The 20,108-nt window shown below is 42.2% G+C and overlaps 1 protein-coding gene across 4 annotated transcripts in view; it reads left to right on the plus strand.

The window, feature by feature from the left end:
• The first annotated feature begins 2,652 nt into the window (after nucleotides 1-2,652).
• The window catches only part of RARB (retinoic acid receptor beta), a 320,463-nt gene continuing 303,007 nt past the window's right edge, over nucleotides 2,653-20,108 (plus strand). For 2 of the 4 annotated variants that reach the window (XM_071429372.1, XM_071429370.1), the window contains exons 1-2: nucleotides 2,653-2,758; nucleotides 11,382-11,477. The gene's annotated coding sequence lies outside the window, so the exon portion shown is untranslated. The remainder of the gene's footprint in view (nucleotides 2,759-11,381; nucleotides 11,478-20,108) is intronic. The other 2 variants (XM_071429374.1, XM_071429377.1) reach the window with 2 other exon arrangements.

Below are 20,108 nucleotides of genomic sequence, written 5' to 3' on the forward strand. Positions count from 1 at the left end.
TAAAAATCTGACAGAAGCCCAAAAGACAGCAACATTGACTTCAGACTGTCCTGATCTGTCTACCTGACTTCTTGATGGAAGGGAGAAAACCAGGAGCGCTTTTTCGGGAGCACTAGGGAAAGAGTTATACATGGAGGCACTGAATTAGGCACTGGTGCCATACTTGCCTGACCACTACTTACCAGCAGAGTTGCTACAGCTCCTATCTGTGGGGATGACCAAATCACTGTGCAGTGCTTGGGCGATGGTGGTCACCCCACAGCATTCCTGACACCATCTCTCTGCAGTTTGGGCATGCATGACCTCTGCCTCCAGATCCTGATCTCCTTCCTTAGCCCCAAGTGACCACCAGGCAGAAAGGTCTCTGAGGATTCCCTAGGACTAGTGTGCAGGGTGAATGCTGAATCCCAAGCTGCCGTGTGATTAATGGAAGGGCTGACCTCCTGACCTGCAGAAAGGCTTTTAGGAGAGGGTGACCCATAGAAGGCAGGGTAGATGGCCCAGCTTTGTCAAAGGCTCTGTACCCCAGCGCTGAAATAAGCAACGTGGGAAAGGTGGCCTTAGGCATTTTAAATAAGGCAGGGGAACAGTGCTGAAGCTTTGAAACTGATTAAGCAAGTAGAATGCAGAGCTGAGTCACTCTGTATTTGTCTCTCCGTGTGCATGTGTACATATATAGATACATATTTTCGTAAGCGTGTGCGTGTGTTTGAGTGAGGATATGAAAAAAGAGGCATTCAGTTCCAAAAGCCACTGCAATAACGAATCGTGAGCTGAAGCTGTCACATCATATGAAACAGATCCAGGGAACACGTGAAGACACAGTCTCAGATATTTTAAAACTTCTCTTCAGTGTTTTGCTCACATTTGGTAGCGTTTAAATCTGATATCCTTTATGTTTTTTTTCTTCCTGAAACCAACTTTACCCTTTTGAAGCAATGTTTGATGAAAATGCAAAAATTCTTGGCTCGCAAAAGAGGTTTTTTTAATCTCCCAGAGTCATATCATGCAGATTCATGCAGTGAAAAAAACCCGCTGATGTTCTTATGAATAAAAGAAGGATTAGGAAGATTAAAACGCACACCACCAGCCTCGTTGAAAAAAGGCTCAAGTATATGATATAGCCTTCTGCACATCTTTGCCTTGAGGATCACAGCTGAAACTGTTCTTGTCTTTGCTTTTGGGGACTTCAGAGAGATGCCGGGTCTGGATCCCCCATATTGAGCTTTTCATAAAAGTTGCTGTAAAAAGGACATTGCAAAGAGAATGCTGCTGAGTGAATGATCAAATTTTATTTTATTTATTTATTTTTGTTATTACAGCCAGATGTTGCCTCAGGAAGTCGAAACAAGGAGTCAGGAACTGACAGTTTAATAATTAAATTGGGAAAGTTGGCAGGTCTCCTGCTACTTCCTCTAATACATAGCATCTTTGAATGAAAGTGTGCAGTATCCCAGTGGCACTCCTTCCGAACTGGCTCATCCATTACTGGGTAATGATTTTCCGTCGAGGCAACAGCAGTGCACAGGGCCTATTACACCAGCTACATAAAGTTAAAAAGACATTATGACTAAAGCTTTCACTGTGGCTTTTACCAACATTTCTACACAAGAGTGCCTAACACTGACATGTGTTTATTAACACTTAATAATGTTTACATAATTCTTCCTTGCACTCATTACAGCTGTCAAAAATCTGAATTCAGGGTGTTTTTGTCTGTTTTAACTCCTGAAGATTTTGCAGTCTCTAAGCTGAGATGATCAGCAGCTGAGAGGATGCTGAAGGCCTGGTCAGTTCCTGTACTGTTGGGATGGAAAGCTTGGAGCCCGTTGCCCGCCTGAGCATCACCACACCTTTTCTCCCTCTTTCGGGATTTCTTCCCTAGAAGGAATTCCTAACATTTCTCACTGCATGCTCTGCTCCTAGTCGGACCCACACACCTGCAGAAGGCAAGGAGAGTCACTGCAGCCGTCAAGGCAAGAGGAGGCACATCGGCAGCGAAGGTGTTACCAACGGGGGCCGCGCTGGGAGTCTGATGGAAGAAAAACTATATCCAGAGGCTGCGGGCAGAGCAGTCAAAACGCAGAGCACTCGTGAGGTGAGAGGTCGGCGGGAAGGGGTAAGCCCACCCCGTGCCCCGGTCCCTTGCTCTGGGCGGAAAGAGGGACGGGCATACGGCTGCTCCGACCGGGGATGCCCGCGCTCGATCTGGGAAGCGCCTGGCAGCATCCGGAGAGCAGGGGGCGAGTCCCGAGCCCGGGGTGCCCTGTCCCGCCCCGCACCTGCCCCCGGCCGCGGGGCTCCGCGCGGGAAGCGCGCCGGAGGGATCCCGCTGTCCCCGCTATCCCCGCTATCCCTCTGTCCCCGCTATCCCCGCTGACCCCTCTGTCCCCGCTATCCCCGCTGTCTCCGCTATCCCCCTATCCCCTCTATCCCCGCTATCCCGCTATCCCCACTGTCCCCTCTATCCCCGCTATCCCCTCTGTCCCGCTGTCCCCGCTGTCCCCTCTGTCCCCTCTGTCCCCGCTATCCCCTCTGTCCCCGCTATCCCCGCTGTCCCCGCTGTCCCGCTCCCGCCTCCCGGCCCGCGCGGGCGGGAAGCGCCCCGCGCCCCCCGGGCCCCGCGCGCGGCAAGGGGGCGCGCGAGCCCCCGCGGCCCCGCCAGGGGGCGGGGCGGGGCGGGGCGGGGGGTCCGGGGCTGCCGCCGCCGCTGTCGGCGGCACTGGCGGGGCGGCGGCGGGAGCGGGAGGCTGCCGAGGTAACGCGGGGCTGCCGGCGGCTGGCGGGGGGTCGGGTGTCGGTTCCTTGCCTGCCGCGCCGCGTCCGGCCCGGGGAGAGGCGGGGAGGGGAGCGGGGCGCGCTGCCGGCTGCGCCCGGGCGGTCCCGGCTGGCGCGGCGCTCCTCCCGCGCCGCCTTCCGCTCCTGTCCGCGCTGCCCCCGCTGCCCCCGCACCAACTCGGAGCGGGTCAGCGCGGGGCGCCGGGCGCCTCCTCCCGCTGCCCGGCGGGACGCGCGGCGGCGCGGGCGCTATTTCGGGCTGCAGCCCGTGAGCGCGGTGATGTGGCGGCAGCGCCCGGGCGCTCCGTGCCTTCTCCTCCGCAGACAAAAGCGCGCCCGAGGCGCGTCGGGGGCCGGTTTGGAAGCATGGAGCGCCGGGCTGTGCTCGGGACCCTGTCAGCTCGGCACCCTCTCCGCCGCTGCGGCTGCTCTCCTGCTGGGCGGCGTTGGCCTGAATGAACGGCTGTTTTGGCGGAATATTAAAAAAAACCCCAGACCAACCCAAACCCCAAAAAACTTGATGTTTACAGAGGTGGTTAGACCAGGCAGTGTGTCTCGGCAGCGCTTGCTGTGCGGAGCGGCTCGGTGTGCGGGAGCAGAGCCGGCGGTGTGCGCCCTGTGAGTGGGATTGCTGCGCAGGGAGAGCCGCGGTGCCCGGGCTCCAGCTGCGCGCTTCGCCTCCCGCTACTCCTGTGCCCCGGTAACTCGGGCAGCGGCCGGGCAGGGTGCAGGGCGGCTCTCCTGCGCCTTTGGGGAGTGAAAGTTCAGTTTTGCGGCTCCCCTCCTCGCCGGAGGATGTTGTTGGGACGCGGTGGCTGTGCGGCTGGAGCAGGGATTACTTCTGGGTGAGTGAGGCTGGCGGTGTGGGGCTCTGCTGGATCCCTTCTGCTGCTTGCCAGGGAGTGATCCACGGTTAGCAAATACAGAAGATGTGTGCGTGTCACGGGCTTTGATGCAAGAAGGTAATAGGGATGCTCTTCGTGCATTTCTGGTGTTTTCTAGTAGCCCACTGTTGTTTGTATGTAGAGTGACAATTTAGTCGTTTGAATCTGTGTCAGAATTTTGCTGGTTTGGATAGTGTTGATATTTTGCCTTTGGCTGAGACGTGCTTTTAATAGCATTTAAGCAAGCTGCGTGTAACAAAATATGAAGGGCTAAATTACTGGCAATAAATGCTGTCTAACTTTATGCTTTGAAGAGGAAGAGGAACAATAGCATGGATTCTGAAAACAAAGTAGTTAATGGAGCAACACAAAATATTATTGTCCAAGGACTGTGCTAGATCCGAGAGATGCCCACCAGGACAGTAAAGCAAGAGTCCAAGGCAAGGAAATTCACTGAGACTGCTCTTCATCTCTTTCTTTTGGAAGAGTTCTCATGAGGAAGTTCAGCAAGCATAGGTTAATTATATATGATGCTAAGGCTGACTGAAGGAATTGGATACCTAGTGCAAAAGCCTGTGCATGTGGGAGAAGCTGATTTAAGGTAAAGTGGTGTCAGTGTAAATTTAGATCAGTTGTGTCATTGTGGTAGAAGTTGCTATGTGGACATCACTTGTTTGTAGTTCTGGTTATGTCATTTGGGAAGAGTTGGAAACAAAATTGAGTAAAAAACCATTGCTCTTAAACTAAGAGCATCAGGAGTTAGTGTGTGCTTTGTTTTTTAACCAAGAAGGTTGGTTTTGATTTGAAATATTAATTAAATCATTCCTTTATGAATCAAGCTCTGGGTAGGAGCTTGTTGTGTCAACATCTGTGTCTGTTTTAATGATCAGAGAAGGTTGATCCTCAGCTTTTTATGTGGATCAGCTTCCAGTGAAATATACTTTGCTGATGAAGGGTTGCAGGATTTGTCCTCCTGTGGTAGTCTCACGGTGTTAGGTGTTAGTAAATTAAAGTGCCTCAGCTTGGGTTGTTATTATGTTGTGACTAAGCGTGCTCGTGAAAAATCCAAAGTGGCTCCACCGCAGATGGTTGCACTTTGGGTACTTTGCATCTCTTTTGCACCTTCTTACAGAAGTCTCAGTCCTCTTGCATTTTCAGGCTAATTTACCCTAATAGCGTTATGGTAATAGCGTCTCTTTTACACATGAGAACTGGGTTCTCTCTAGGTAGAAACAGTGGCACCACCAAGGACTGCTTTTTCATTTTCTGCTGAGGTAATTTTGTCTATGTCAGTAGTAAAAGGGATTTATTGATAGAGTTTGTTTTGGGGGTAGTGGGTCTCTAGTGTGGGCGAGGTGTAGAAGGCTCAGTGTTCTCACCTATCCCCATTTCTGTAGAAAGAAATGAATTATTGCAGCAAATTCCTAACTATGAGTGTCTGTAGGTGTGTACAGTAGGAGTTTGAGCCAGGTGTGCCTGGAAGAGATCATCCATTTTCACACTTCTGTCGATATGGATATGGTGGGTAGGTAGCATAAACTGAGTTCCTGTTGACTTCTGTGCGTTTCCACATAGAAAATCAGAGTTGCAAGCAGGTTCCACCAGATCTGTGCTAATACTGGTGTTTCACACAAGAAGTACAGGTATTTTCAAGACAAAGATTAGTTTTCCATTACTTTGCACCCCACGGTGGGATTCTCCTAGTAGGTGATACAAACAATGATTAAAAAAGCTGCCAGTCCTGAGTGGGATACAATACAAAGTCCAGCCATTGTCATCCAGCTGTTATGAGCAGTTACAGAGGGGTTTTTGTTGTGGTGGAAGTTTTTCTAACCCTTCTCAGCGAGCAGTTATCTTATGCACGAGGCTTTAATATCTTGCCTGGTTTAATAACCTGTTGTTTCAGTAATATTTTGTGGTATTGAACTCTGTAAGTTATCTGCATTAAATCTGTTGTCTTTCAATATCATTGACTCTCTCTTGTTCATCTGTTAGGAGGAGACAGTAGCTATTGAAATTCCCTAAAACAGCTTAGCTGATCTTAATTATAATAATGGAGTCTACTGTGGTGAATATTGCAAGTGCAAACTATTGTTACAACTTAGGCAAGATACTGGGTGAAAAGATGGCCAATATTTTCTTATTTGGCCATACTTACTTAGGTTGTGTTCTAATTAAATATTCAATATTATAGGAGATGGTCTTTGACTCCCAAGACACTGATGAAATGTCAGTTAAATCATATTTCCCCTCCCACAAAGCAATGTGCAGTATTCTGTTTGCCACAGTACTGGGAAATCTTTATGACTGGAAGAGTCATTGAACTTCTCATTGTCTGTAATCTATAGTTTAGCTTGTATTCAAGGTAGATTGGTGAATGCTGAACATATAGGAAGCACAGATATAAGGCTACGGAATAAGGCCCATTGTGAAAAAGCCAATGAAGTACTGGAAATATAGAAAATTTGTAGAATAGACATTTACCTATAAAGAATGTGTTTTTTCCTCTTTTTAGGACCTACTCATATTAGTGAAACTAAAAAGAACTTAATTTTATTAAATATTATTTTAGTTTGTTGAAGTTATAGTGTGTAGGTTTTGAATTTATTTGTTACACCAGCTGAACATTCCTCTACTGTTCACCTCTTTGTTTTGTCCTTACACAGTGAGCTTATTATTGTTAGTTTTGGTTACAGACATATATATTTTTGTAGCACTTTATAACAAGTCTGTAAGGCAAATAGACCTTATGTTTCATTTATAACTCTATTTTTCAGCAATTATAGCTAGTCTGCTGCTCAGATCACAATTAAAATTATTTAAGTATAATTAAAATAACACCAATATTACTGAAATGATGAAATGCATATGTGCTCATTCAGTTTTTCTTTTCACTAGGTTTTTGGGGGTTATTTTTAGTTTTAATACAGAGTGCAAGCTGTTGCTAATTAGCATGGCACTCTGGAGGTGGTCTCTACATAAGCTGAATGGAGAGGATAGGATGAAGGAGGGAGGGGGAGAAAACCCCAACCTGGAGATGTAAAAGTCCCAGTTGTGGAGGCATTAAAAAGCTTTGCACATGGAGTGGGTTTTGTTCTTTTTCTTAGATAGGTGATGGCAAAACCTTTCCAGGTCATGTGAAAACTTCAGAGCTGAGTTGAGTCCTGTGCCAGTGTGTGTGTTCGCGCCTCTCTCCGGAGGGACACTGGTTTCTCTTTTACCTCTCATGCAGTGCTACAGCTTGTCCCCTGTGTCTGGCTGGAGGAGGGCACCTGGGGCTGGGTGATCCTGCTGTTCCAGAGCTGCAGCAGGCTCACTGCTCAGGTGCCATCACCATGTGACAGCTCTGCTGTATTTGCCATGGCTTTTCCATCATGAATGCAGAATATTGCAGACACCGCTGTTTGCTACTGTTCTTAAATTGCTGAAGGTCATGTGTGTAGTATGGGGCATGTGTGTAATAGGCACAATTCTGCCAACAGTATGCACAAATGAGTATATGGGTGTGTTTGTCTGTATAAATAGTTTCACAGCTATTTTTCAGTGTTAATACATGTTATGTTCTTGGGTGGAACTGCTGCATCTGCTAAGGGTACAGGTTTTGAACTTGCACAGCTTAATCTTAAGATCTGGGGCTGCTGATTGTTGGAGTGTTTGGCAGTCATGATTCTAGAGGTTTTAGGTCTTATCTAGGCAGATATGAAAAGCTTCTCCCTGTGGCAGCAATATGTAGCCAAGTAATAGATGACAAGCTCTAAATAAATAATAAATGAAATCTTTATTAAACCCATTCTTGCATATGGGGAACATCCTATGAAGTTGTATCGAAAGCTGACTTCCTTGGGTCTCTGGATGAAACCTGATTCATGCCCTGTGAGGGCAGGCTTTGTGCTGCCATGCATGGAATTGTGCTCTCAGTAACTCAGGGTAACAGATCTTCTTTTTCTTATGTATCCTTTTTCTTGTATCTGTTTTGACCTGTGTCTAGATTCTCGGCAAATGCTTTGGAATTAACAGGGTCAAGTGAGGGGCAGGTATTACTCATTTCATCAAAGTAATGCAGTGCACCCTATCTCAAAATAAAGATTAGAAACTGTTTTTCTTTGAGAGGGTGTTCTAACCCATGGAATTGGTGCATGCAGATATTTTAGCCTTAGGTACTATTGGAAATATTAATGAAAATTGTAAGAACAATTAATAAAAAAAAAATCCTGCTCTTTAAAGCAGGAACTTCTATCAAGAGTTCAAAGAAAAGTCAAAGGAAGTTACACATCACATGTCTTCTATTTTTCTGGGGTCAACTGCAGGAAGCTGTATAGCTACATTCTAAACCACATTAGACTTCTTTTAAATGTTGATTTTTTTTTCTTTGTACTCTTAAAAAAGTGCTGTTCCAGAGTGTTTAGGTGATCTGAGATGCCACCCTGTGCATCATCTTATCAAATCCTTTATGCTTGATGCTCCTCTGAGGTTGTCTTCAGAACTTTCTTTGGGATCACAAAGTAAGGTATCAATGGTCCTGTCTGCCTCAGGAGACCTGTAAAGCAATGTTGTATGATGCAGGTGAGTTATGTGAAAGGCTTTGTTATGAAAATTATTTTCATAAATAATTTCAAGAGTTTTAATCTGGAGCAGCCACCTTGTTTCAGTTGGTGTCTGGAGTACACATCATACAGGGAGATGCTGAGGGATGTGGGTTTGCCCAGCCTGGAGATTAGAAGATGAAGATGAATTTTTGCTTTCCATTTCCTAATACTCTGTTTTGGAACAGAGAACAGTGCTCTTCTCTGAGGTGTACAGAGCAAGGGTGAGGTGCAGTTGTCACACATAGAAACGGAGCAATTCTGACTGTGCATAAGGAAAAAGAATTAACAGTCAGAATAGTTAAACTCTGACCAGAGGTCTGTGAAGGTTGTGAGATTTGACCTTGGAGATTTAGAAACATGACTGGACAAGACTGATCAACTTGTTCTAACTTTGAGATCAGCACTGCTTTGACTGGGAATTGGAGGACGTGGCCTCTAGAGGTCATTTTCAGCCTAAATTATTCTGATTCTGTAAGAAGATTTCCTGCAGAGAAAATAAGTATTGTAAAACTTATTCTAAATAGTCTTTTAAATTATATTCTTAGGACAAAAGAGCTGTTTGTGGGATCAGAGGAGCCCTTTGTGTAGTACTCGTGGCCAAGATAATTTCAAATAAAAATGGATAAAGAGCACGTGCAAAGGAGCAAGTTAAACTGGGGCAAAGTGCTACTGCTGCCTTGACTAGTCACAGCCTTGCTGCTGTGTGTTGAGAATAGCTCTGACAAGTAAATGTGACACAGGTCAACTGGTAGTCTTTGCTGGATTTGGCTGTGGGCACTGTTGGTGAGTTCTTCACAAGTCTGGGAAGGTATATAACACACTAAATTTGATAACTCTTATACTTTGATAAAAAAAATATTGGTTTTTTTTTTTCCTGACAGGATGGCTACTGAAACTCTCTAAGATTGATTGTTCACATGTCCTTTGTTCCTGATGTGATGAGAGTACTCTCTGTTGATGGAGCTGCTCACTCTTGTTAGTTGTGGCATCATGTTTGACTTTTTGTTTTTTGAGTCATTTCTCAGAGCTAACTTGGTGCAAAGGTGGGCAAAATACCAGCACTACTTGTCTCAGGCATCTGTGTGAGGTCTTAGTGATGTCACCAGAAATCCCCATAGATTTGGCTTTCAGACTTCAATTTGTCCTTGAGTTAGTGATGACCAAAGACTCTGTGTTACATGAATTGTAATCCTGCCAACGTTACTCATTCAAAAGGTATCTCACTGAAATAACATGAACTTTATATATTGATGTCTGTATGTTCAAAGTGGAAAATTCTGTAGTGGAGAACAAGCTGTATTTGTTATCCCGTACCCATGTGTGAGACATAAGTCTGTGTATGTGTGCAGACATGATACATTCCTCCCTTCTTCTCCACAAATAAGCAACAGTAACTCCCCTGCTCTTCCCCCAAACAGATATGTTTGGGATTTTCTTTGCAATTGACACTAAATGTGTTTTACCAGTGGCTGAGTTGCATGTGTTAGCTGTGGCTCAGGCTTAGGACTCCTGTTCAGCTTTTTGGAAAGTCTGTCAGAGACAATCTCTGTCTAATCAGCAGCAGGGTGAGTAGATGTTATCAATCTAGGCTGTTGCATTTTCTCTGGAGGCCAGATTGAGAGCAGCCTTGCTGCAGAGGTACAGGGGCTTGTATAAAAGCTTGAATGATTGCTGTCAGTGCTCTGTAGGATGCACAGACATCAGTGGCTTTTCTCTCCAGGGGCTGCCTACCTGTCCAGGCCATAGCATGGCAATTGAGGAGGCACATTAAGGAAAGCAAGCTGCTGCTCAGAGGAGTATCAGAGAAGGAGATGTGCTATCTTGTGCTATCTTGTACTCCCTACAGGAAAGGGAAACTGCAGCTCTTTGCTCTGTCCCTTACCTCCCTTTTGCTTTTAATATTCTTAACTGTATATATTTTATTATTTTTTTAGCGTTGAGTTTCAAACTTTTTGGTTTTAAGTCAGACTTCCAAAAGGACCTGAGAAGGACTTATTGGAGAAATATTAGCATTGAATTGCTTTTACCTGCTTTATATATTTAAATTGTACTCAGAATGTGTTTTCCTCTATTGTACACAGATTAAAGGAAAAGATGATTCCTTTAATTTTCAAATGAAAGGTGGAATGCATGGCTTCTTGAGGAAGCATAAGAAAAAGGCTAAATATCACTAGATTCAGATGAGAAATCTGGGAGCAGCTCTGTTGATTCTAACAATATTGTGTTACAGAAACAAAATATATACAAATCAGGCTGGATTTTTTGGTTGTGTTTTACAATTAATTTTAACAACATTAAGTGTGTATCTTTGATTTGGAGCATTTCCTTATTTGGGAAGCCAGTAGAGAAGTGTTTTTAGAGTAATACTGTGAGTACTAAGGCCTAGACAGGCAGAGCACTTTGTTAGTTCAACACTCATTGTTTTGTACTGCTACTGATATAGAGGGAAAAAATTGTCTTTTGTGGCTGCAATTTCTTCACTTTTGTAGCATTTGAGACCAGGAAATTATCTGCTGAAGCTGAAGGACAGTACAGAGCAATTTCTTTTCCATTTTTCTTTCTTCTCCCTTTTTGACTATGGTCTTGTCCTGCTTTTCTTGTTGGGCAGGAATGGTTTGAGAGACAGTGCCCAGTTGGATCAAAAGGATTGGTGAGGTCATGTGCTGAAATTGCATTTCCCTTTTTTAAAAAGAGGGTAGAACGTTCTTGTGTGGATGGTTCAGCTGCAAAGGTGTTCCAGCTTTTCCAAAGTTGAGCTGAGTAAACAGGGAGAAGTTGATTAAATATGCTTGGTGATAATGTAAACGTGGTTGGCTGCCCCTGTAATTCCCTTTGGTGCTCACAGGAAATTTTGGCAGGGACAACTATTTCTTCCTTGAGATGGAATTGAGGTCAGTGTTGCAATTGACAGGGGTGGGAAAAGGAAGAAAGGAAGCATGAAACAAACCTGAAACACCACATTTGGAGACTTTAGTGAAGCAACGCTCTGATTTTGATTTCTCATTTGTGGATATTGGAGATACTTTTAAGATCTTTGATTTTGCTCTCAGTATCATGGTTCTGGTGGTGGCTATGTTTGCCTCATTCCTTCAGAACTTCATTTTGTAATGGTTCTTTCCCTATATTCTTCCAGGATATCAAAGTGGCTTAGGTCCATGAAGACTGTGCTGGTGTCAAGCTCCTTCTGATTTGCCTCCAGGTCTCAGGAGGAAAGGTACAGTTATCAGGGGTAAGTTAAAATCCACTCACAGAACCCCCTGAAGGAAATGAAGACTTTAATTAGTGCCTGCTCCTTTGCATGGCAGTCTGGTACATTTCTTCCTTGTGAGTTGCTTGGTCGGTGACAGCAGGATATCAGTGACAGAGAAAGGGAAATCCAAAAAGTGGAGTCACTTTGAAACTCTAGAGCAAAGTTAAATGAATAGAGCACTTACAGGGCAAATACTGATGCAGACTCTGTGTGTCAGAAAAGCACTTTGAAAGTGAAAAGTGCCCCCTCCCTTCCCCGTTGGTTTGTTCTCCTTTTAACTGATCTCTTTGAAAATCTACTTGGAACCACAGTTGAACTACCATGATAAAATATGGTTTTGGTAGATAAAGTTGAAATAATATACACATCTAGCAATTGCTAGTGTTGCTGGAAATAGTAAGTGCATATTGTAACAAACACAGATTCCCATTTCTTGTTCCATCCTAAGGGCAAAGTACCCTTGGTGCAAAGCCCAGGGGACCTATATAGTCATTAACAGATGGAGGGGGACATTAATCTTCTACCCACAAATCTGCCCCAGCGCATAAAGCAGGGAGCGTCTGTTGTGAGGAGTGCTAGAGGTTGTATTAAACATGATAGTGCAGTTTGTAATCACAGTGCCAGCCACTCTTTCTATATACATTGCTATGTTTTCTTGGTACTCTGTGTCTCTGGATTTCACTTTTTCTATCTATGTGCAATGGAGTGTGGCAGTGTTTCTGCTTTTTGAGACTCTGGCAGAATTTTCTTCCAACACTCTTAAAATCTTTCTTCTGCTGTAAGCACTTGAGTATGTTAGGATATACTTTAAGTGCTTTTTTGTGCATAGGGAGAAATGTATCCTTTTTGTTTGTCATTCAGTCTCTCTCATTTGGCAGTCGGCTAAGAGAGAGGCATGGTTAATGAGGTATCTCAGCATCACACTTTTATGGGAGCATAGTTAAGGTTAGGAGTATGTCCAGTCTCCAAACTGCCTAGTGAGCATTCTGTATTTGGAAACAAATGCCAGCTGGCAGTGGTTAAGGAGTGCATGCTTATTCTGCTCATGGATAGCCAAAACATGCTCCCTGCTGTGTGCTTTTGGCAGCTTTGCACTGGCAATATGTCTCAAATGCCAGTTGTATGTCCTCTTTTCCTCCTCCTAAGTGTATCCCATAAGGCATGATTTAGCCTAAATAAAAATGTGCCTCTGTTAGACTTGGTAATGTATGGAAAGAAACAGACCACTTATTTTTGAAAATCAAAGTCTTTCTGAAACACCTGTAGTACATTTCTACAGTGGAAATAAAAAGATGATTAATGTGTTTTCCTTGGTGGCAAATTTGCCTTAAATTTCTGAAGGTCTGATGATTTTTGTGACATCAATTCTTAGGCACACTACACTGAAAATTTTGTGTAATTTATTCTCAATGAGACCACTGGTTGGAATTCCAGACCTCAAGTTTAGTTCATATTCTATTTAGTTTTTACTTACATATAAAGCATATTAAGTTTATTTGTAGTTCTAACTGTACTTATCTGGTCATTGTATTAATTATATTGGTGGTCAAATTAACTGCATTATTTTCTGGTCTGAACATAAGTATCACCTCTTACTTTTCTTTTTATTTGTTGAATAGTTTTAAGTCAATGGACATCTAAAGTGGTATATTTTATTGAAAAGATACCTTACATGTAGACAGACTGACTTGTACAATCTAGTGTTGCAAATCATAGGATAGTTTGGGTTGGAGGGGACCTTTAAAGGTGTGTTAGTTGTGCCTAGTTGAATTATGTGAAGCAGTTCATGAATTGTGGTGCATTGGATACAAATGCTTAAGAATCTGAAGGTAAATAAATTCAGTCTACATTTCTTTATAATTTTTTTTCAGTGACAGTATAGCAAAATGTAAAAAAAAGCATAGTTTGACAAAAAGGCAAAACACCAAAGATGTTCAATGCAATACTCACACAACTGTATTTAGAGTTAAGTCAACTGTATTTAGGGTAGAGTGAGTGAGCTGTGCTTAGAACTTGGCTTTAGAAATATCTACATGTTTAAGCTTTGTATTGGTTTTTCTTCAAGAGAATTGAAGCAGCCTGATACCACTGTCATGCAACTTTCTCCCTCTCTCTGGCAAGAAGAACTCAATTCAGTTTTTCTCAACAGTTAATCCAAAATAGTCCAGGTTTCCTTGTAAGTACTTTGTCCCGTCCATCAACCAGCTATATCCTGAATATCCAAGGGGCATGGGCATCTTTTTCTAGGTACTTGGATGGTTTCATTGTTGTCTGTGCTATAGTGGAGTTGGGAGTCAAATCTTGCTGTGATCTGTGTTGATGAAACACCACTGCCCATTGGTTAACTGTATTCATGCTCTAAAAAAATCCTTGGGTATGACGTGCAAAAAAGGTATTTTAGAAAGTAGGTTGCAAAATCAAACCCTCAGAAGTTGTGAAATGTCAGATTTATGTTATTTTCTTCTGTGCCTGTAATTGATGCAGGAATATAGATCTTGCAGCTTTAATTTCACCACATCCTAATTGGATAACTCTTAGGTTAAAAAAATGTGTGGCATGGTTGTGGTACTTTGTAAATAGCACAGTACCATTTATGTAGGAGGGAAAAGAGTATTCACAGAAGAATGATTATAGAATTTGGTGCTAAGTTATTATGTACGTGTAAAAGATAAACAGAATTGGTTCAAAAGAATTTAAATTCCATGTCAGCTAAATATATTTGCATTATATAAACTTAATGTGTAACATAACTGTTTTCACTGAAGTTTCTCCATTTATGCTGGTGTTGAATTCTGCCTCTAGTCAAAAAGAACTTTTAGAAAAGTTCTGCCAACACAGTTTTTTGTCTTGGAACAGATTTGAGGCTTGCCAGCAGTGTTATTTCTTCTGAGTTGCAGGAGCAGCTCTAGTTACATGCCAAAATATGGTGTTATTTTTAAACTGAAAAATAAATGAAACCTATGTAGAAATGGAAACTTTGTTGAATGCCAAATTCTGGCCACGTCACTCCCATTGGAACCACTAGGACCAATTTTTGCAGTCTGCACTGTCTTTATAGCATTAAGAGTTATTTCACAATGTGGGAAGTACTGGAAGAAATGAGTGTAAGAAAAGCAGGAAATCTGCCAAGGTCCATGTCTTTTTTAAAAAAAGACAACCTACTTGCTGAGATATGTTTTATGCAGATATCAAATTTAAGCAGGTTTCACTTATGGCCAGCCACCCTCCATTTCAAAAGTGTTATTCTGTAGAGAAGAGGCAGATTAAAATTTTTCAATACCTAAATATTTAAAAAATAATCATAATTTATGATTTTGGCCTGTTTTCCTAATATAGGAAATGATCTCCTATGATCTTGGAGAGTCTGTCAAGCTTCTTTCCTTCCCATTTTTCTTAATTGTTAAAGTGTTTGTCCGATGTCCGAAGCAGAATTTTAAGGTTAGTTTCAGTAAGATAGGGGTTAAAACAGGGGTTGGGAGGGAAATACAGTATTCAAAAAGTGATTGGTTTGCTCCAAGACTATCTTCCTCACATAGTAACCCTGGTAAAAAAGGCCCAGGTGTTTTGCCTCTAGCAGTGTGAAAGCACTCAAATCCGTTGAGAGGTTTGAGAAGAGGCTCTAGTGATTTTGGACAGTTGTTGACTTTCAGCTTGTGTGAAAAGGATAAGCAGGTCTGTTATCTCACCATTCTGTGGAATAAAAAGGAAGCAAAAAATTGTGTTATTAATCCAGAAGGCTTCCTGGATGCGTTGCATCTGGAGTCTGAATTTGGTCTTGTGCTGAAGTCTTCAGAGCAGTTGCAGAGGTAAGTATAATCAAGCTGACCTCTGCAAGTGTGATGAATGCTAAAGGGGAAAGCAGTTGCCATACTAGCATTTTGATGGCATACTCAGCCAGGTAGTACAGATTAGCCAGAAGTCTACCAAGACCTGAAATGTTCACTAGTTTTGACAGCTGAGCTGTTGTTCTGGCTGTGTCACCAGGCAGCTGTGGTTCTACTGTCAGTGGCTGAAGGATATCATATTGCCTAGCACAGATCTGTGCTCTTGACACTAATGTGTTTGTAGGTCAGTGTGCTGGCACTCAGGGTTTTTATTGCCACTTCTCAAGGATGACTTGTGAAGAGCATTATTAGCGGTGTAGCTGCTTGGGAATTGCATAGGATTACATATTCATGCGTAGGATCACAACAGACGCCGGTGTGATCATCTGCCCTTCCAAACCTTCCAGCTCTTTTTTTGGTATTGAACTTCTCATTCAGCAGAGCCAAAGCTCTTATTTGAGGAATTGAATTCACCTTGGGTGGTGCATAGTCCTTCTTAGATTGGAAAATGGGCATGATGAATTTATGTTCTGAGCAGAGATAGCCCCATGGCTGAGATGGCAGGTTTTAAACTCTTGCTTTGTACATTACCACTGCTTTTGCCATGGACTGGTAGTACTGCTTCTACTTGCCGTAGCGTAATATTTGTTACTTTTATCTCAATTCATAAGGTGGTTCTTCATTTTGTACCTAAAGGGAATTAATAATAGTCTTCTGTAGGCTTTCTGGCAGGGCATGAGCAGCCCTAGGGAGCTTTGACTCTAGTAATCTCATTGACAGAAGATGTAACTTGCCATAAATTGGATTTCTTCTTTCTGAACCTTGAAATGACCTATGAGTTTTAGAAATAAATGAAGATTCAGGGTGTCGAAAGGCAGTTAGAGACTAAGCTCCAACTGACTGAATTTGGTGCAAAACTCATATTTTTATCTTTACAAAGCCTAATTTTTACTTAGTATGTATGGCTTTGGAGGAGGCAGCAAAGGAGTTACTTTCTACCACTTGGTTCTGTAATTATAAATACACTGACTTTGGTATGAGAAACATCAGACAATAAGTCTTGGTGATGGTTAAGTTAATTCACTCTTAGAAGTTCAATAATTCATCTAAGAAGTGTCAGCAGCTGGGTCTTGTTAATGGTAAGCCTTTCATTTCTGTTAAATCAATTGTGAATAATAGGATCCTTCAGAGAAAAATGATGAAGTAAGCATTGATTTCCAAATTGGGTGTCTGATATTGAAGCATTAATAAAATCTAGAGCAAGCAGGCAACTAGGACCTCATACACTCTGATCACCTAAGTAGTAATCAGAGAAAATCAATATTTTTTTTGTATGGTGCTAGATCTGTTAACATTTGGTTTGTCGTCATTCATCATTGTGTCTATAATTTCATTTTTATAATTGCTTGAATTTTGGGGGGCTTAATAGTATGCTTTGAATCAAGCATTTACTGTCAGGCTTTTGTGAAACAGATGTGGCATTGCCATATTGTCTATTCTTTGCTAGCTGTCTTACTATTTTTGGACTTTTAATAGCAGTGGGCAAAGTAAACTCTTAAGTCATTTCAAATGTGGTTAAATTTTCTTAGAGGAGTTCCATGTGGATTTCCTTGAGTCCTCTGTTATTATTTTTCTCTAAGCTATGAGGAGCTGTGTTGCTTCTCTATAGTCACGTTCAGTCTCACAGAGGTGTTAGGAACATCTCCAGTAAGATGGTAAAGAAGAAGATCACTTGTAGAGAACATCTTTGGAACAGCCAGACTTCTGGCATCTTCCTCGGGCTCTTGTTCATCAGCTGCAACTGGCTCTGCATGGTTTGTTCCAGCTGATCTGGTGTTGTTGAAGAGGGCTCTGACTGTCTGGATGTGTCAGAGGAGGTGACCAACATGACATGGCTGCCTTCTGGCCTTTGATGGATTTCATAGAGGCAAAGAAATTTTGGTGGCAGGAGCATCAGTGAGTGATCTGAGAGGGAGTAGTTGCTGGTAGTACATCCCACCAAGCCATTTGTAGATGGGATACCTGCATACCTTGTACTTCTAGCCTCACAATGTGTCGGATTTTGTAATGCAGCGTGGAGATTACAGACTTGGGAGTGTGGGGTTTATTTGTTTATTTAATTGCATTTGAAGGCTGTGTTCAGTGGATATTTAGAGCTGCTAAGTGCTGGCTTTTTCTGTCCAGTATTGTGCTTACCAGTGATCCCATTTTCTTTAAAGCTGTATTGAATTGGTATGGAAACCCACATACAATCACATCTCCTTGCTGTTGGAGTCAGTGGGAGTTGAGGCTAGGACTGGACCAGGATTTGGCCCATAAAGCATAGCAAGAAAATTTAACAGTTATAATAAAACTCTTAAGGCAAATAAAATGTTCTAGCAGGTGTTCATAAATGTGCTTTATGCTCATAGACTCTGTTAAATGTTAATACTAAGGTCCTGCAGAAGCTGCACATAAGGACTGAGTGAAGGAAGCAAATGTCTGTTAAATGTGCTGTGCAATATTGTAGCAAAGGTGGGTGGCAGTGCAATGCCATGCTACCTATTAGACTGAAATATGAAAGCTATTAGAGTTTCTGCTGAATTTTCATTTTGTGAGGGAGTAGTTTTCAAGAGAGAACATACCGTATAAAAAAAGCCATGTGTTGTGCAAAACTAGAAGCATCTTTGTCAGTGTGTGCACTTTTCTTGGATGTATGCAGAGCTTATTAAGGACAACTGCTAACATACTGTATTAGCAGTAAATTTAAAGTAAGACAAAACTTGTGAGGAAAATAATGGCTGAGAAGCTGTTTTATTTTTTTGAATATTTCATTTTCATTGAATTGTTTTGGGGTTCTTTAGATGAACCCACAGGCAGAAGTCCTAACATGACTTAAAATACATTTTGAGAATAATGGGTCTTGGCAGAATTTTATATTTAGATCTCTGTTGTAAGTTAACTCTTAATATTTTTTATTTATTTATTCTGTCACTTCACCATCAAAGCGCAATGAGATCCATTTTAGATTTCCAGGAGCTTTCTGGCCTTCCTCCTTTTTGGCTTCTAGTAGAAGCATCGGTTGACTTTTTCAGCAGGTTTTGCATCATGCCTTGAAATCTGGTAGCTTGTACTGGCTTGGTTTCTTCTAGCAGTTAATTTCATTAGGATTCAGGTCAAACCCACAGGACACAAAAAAAAATAAATCTGAATGTACTGGAGTCAGTTCCTAAAATGACACCATGAATGTGGCAGTCATTGTTAGAATGTGTTTTGTTGGTGTTTGAGTCATTGACTTGGTTTTTTCTCATCAAGGCTCAGTCATTGTGTTGCAGGATAAAAGCAACCACATATTACAAAGATACTCTCTTTCACCATTAGCAGCAAGATGGCTGAGTGAAGGGAGGTCTTTCACTTTTAGATATACCTAGTAGCAAGTATCCAGGCATCTCAGCAGTTCTTGTAGTGATTGTCACTGTCGCAGTGCTCACATAATTCAGGCTCTTCCATTGTTGCCTTGGTCTTGTAATGATTGTTCCTGGTGGTGGTAGTGCTAACTTTTTGTTTTGTAAGCTAATGTGTACCAGGTTATTTTGACCTGATCTCTTTTCTGTGGTGACCAGGCCTGTGGGGATGTCCTAAAGTTGTATCAGGGGAGGTTTAGGTTGGATATTAGAAAAAGGTTTTTCGCCAAATGGGTAGTTGGGCACTGGAACAGGCTCCCCAGGTCACAGAACCAGCCTGACAGAGTTCCAGAAGTGTTTGCACAATGCTCTCAGGCCCAGGGTGTGATACTTGGGTGTCCTGTGCAGAGTCAGGAGTTGGACTCGATGATCCTTGTGAGTTCCTTCCAACTGAGAACATTGTGTGAAAAACTCACTTTGTTCCACCTTGTTGTAAAAAGGATTCAAGCATGCACTTACATGAGGGAATTCTCATCACTTGCTTTCTTAACAAAATCATGGGGACTGCTTCGTTTTCTCCTCTCTAGTAATGCTGCACTAGTGTGCTTCTGGATTTTAAAAGCAAGGCTGATGATCATCATCAGGACTGGGAGCTCCTATGTAGAGAATATATTTTCTTTTGGTCCTTCTAGGACAAGGAGGTCTAGTAGAGAAGCAGGGTGAGGAAAGACTAGAAACTGTTTTTAATCAAGTGGGAAATATGTCAGTACTTCTCTTGTGAGTAGTGGCACTTCCAGGATAGTGATATTCATGCAGAACTTTTAATCCCTGCAGTACATTACAAATGCATTGTCTGAGAATTAAATGTTCATTGAGGCCATTATTTGATGAGTGGACTATTTATATAGTAAAGTTATTTGAAGTAATGGGCCATGAATGCATTTTGTTTATTAACTTTCCCTGTGCTCATTCTTCAATATCTTTTCTTAACACAGAGCAGGCATTTTAAAATGGAAGACTCTCCAGTGACAAAGATCTGCAACATACAAAGTGTTTTACTTATAAATAGTGTGTTTTATTGATTTTGAGAACAAAGCAGCAAACAGTTGGAGCCTTTGAAAGATTGAGCTTTCAGGTACATTTCTAACCATGGAAAAAATACAAATGGAGAAGAAAAGGATATTTTTTTGTCTTTCAAAACTTGCATGATTCAAGTACTTTAATGGTCTTCTCCATTTTGAAGATGAGAAACTAGGGAAAGGAAAATGATTTACTTTGTCTGGGATTCTGAAGGAAGTCTGGCAGACAAGGAAATTAAATTGAGATCCCCTAAATGTCAGGCCAGCTCCATAAATGCTAAAATATCCTTCCTTTCTTGTCTAAAATGTCTGTCAGAAATGTAT

Source organism: Agelaius tricolor, unplaced genomic scaffold, assembly GCF_023055355.1.
Source record: "Agelaius tricolor isolate 1412-34295 unplaced genomic scaffold, bAgeTri1.0.p SCAF_6, whole genome shotgun sequence".
In the NCBI taxonomy this organism is placed as follows: domain Eukaryota; kingdom Metazoa; phylum Chordata; class Aves; order Passeriformes; family Icteridae; genus Agelaius; species Agelaius tricolor.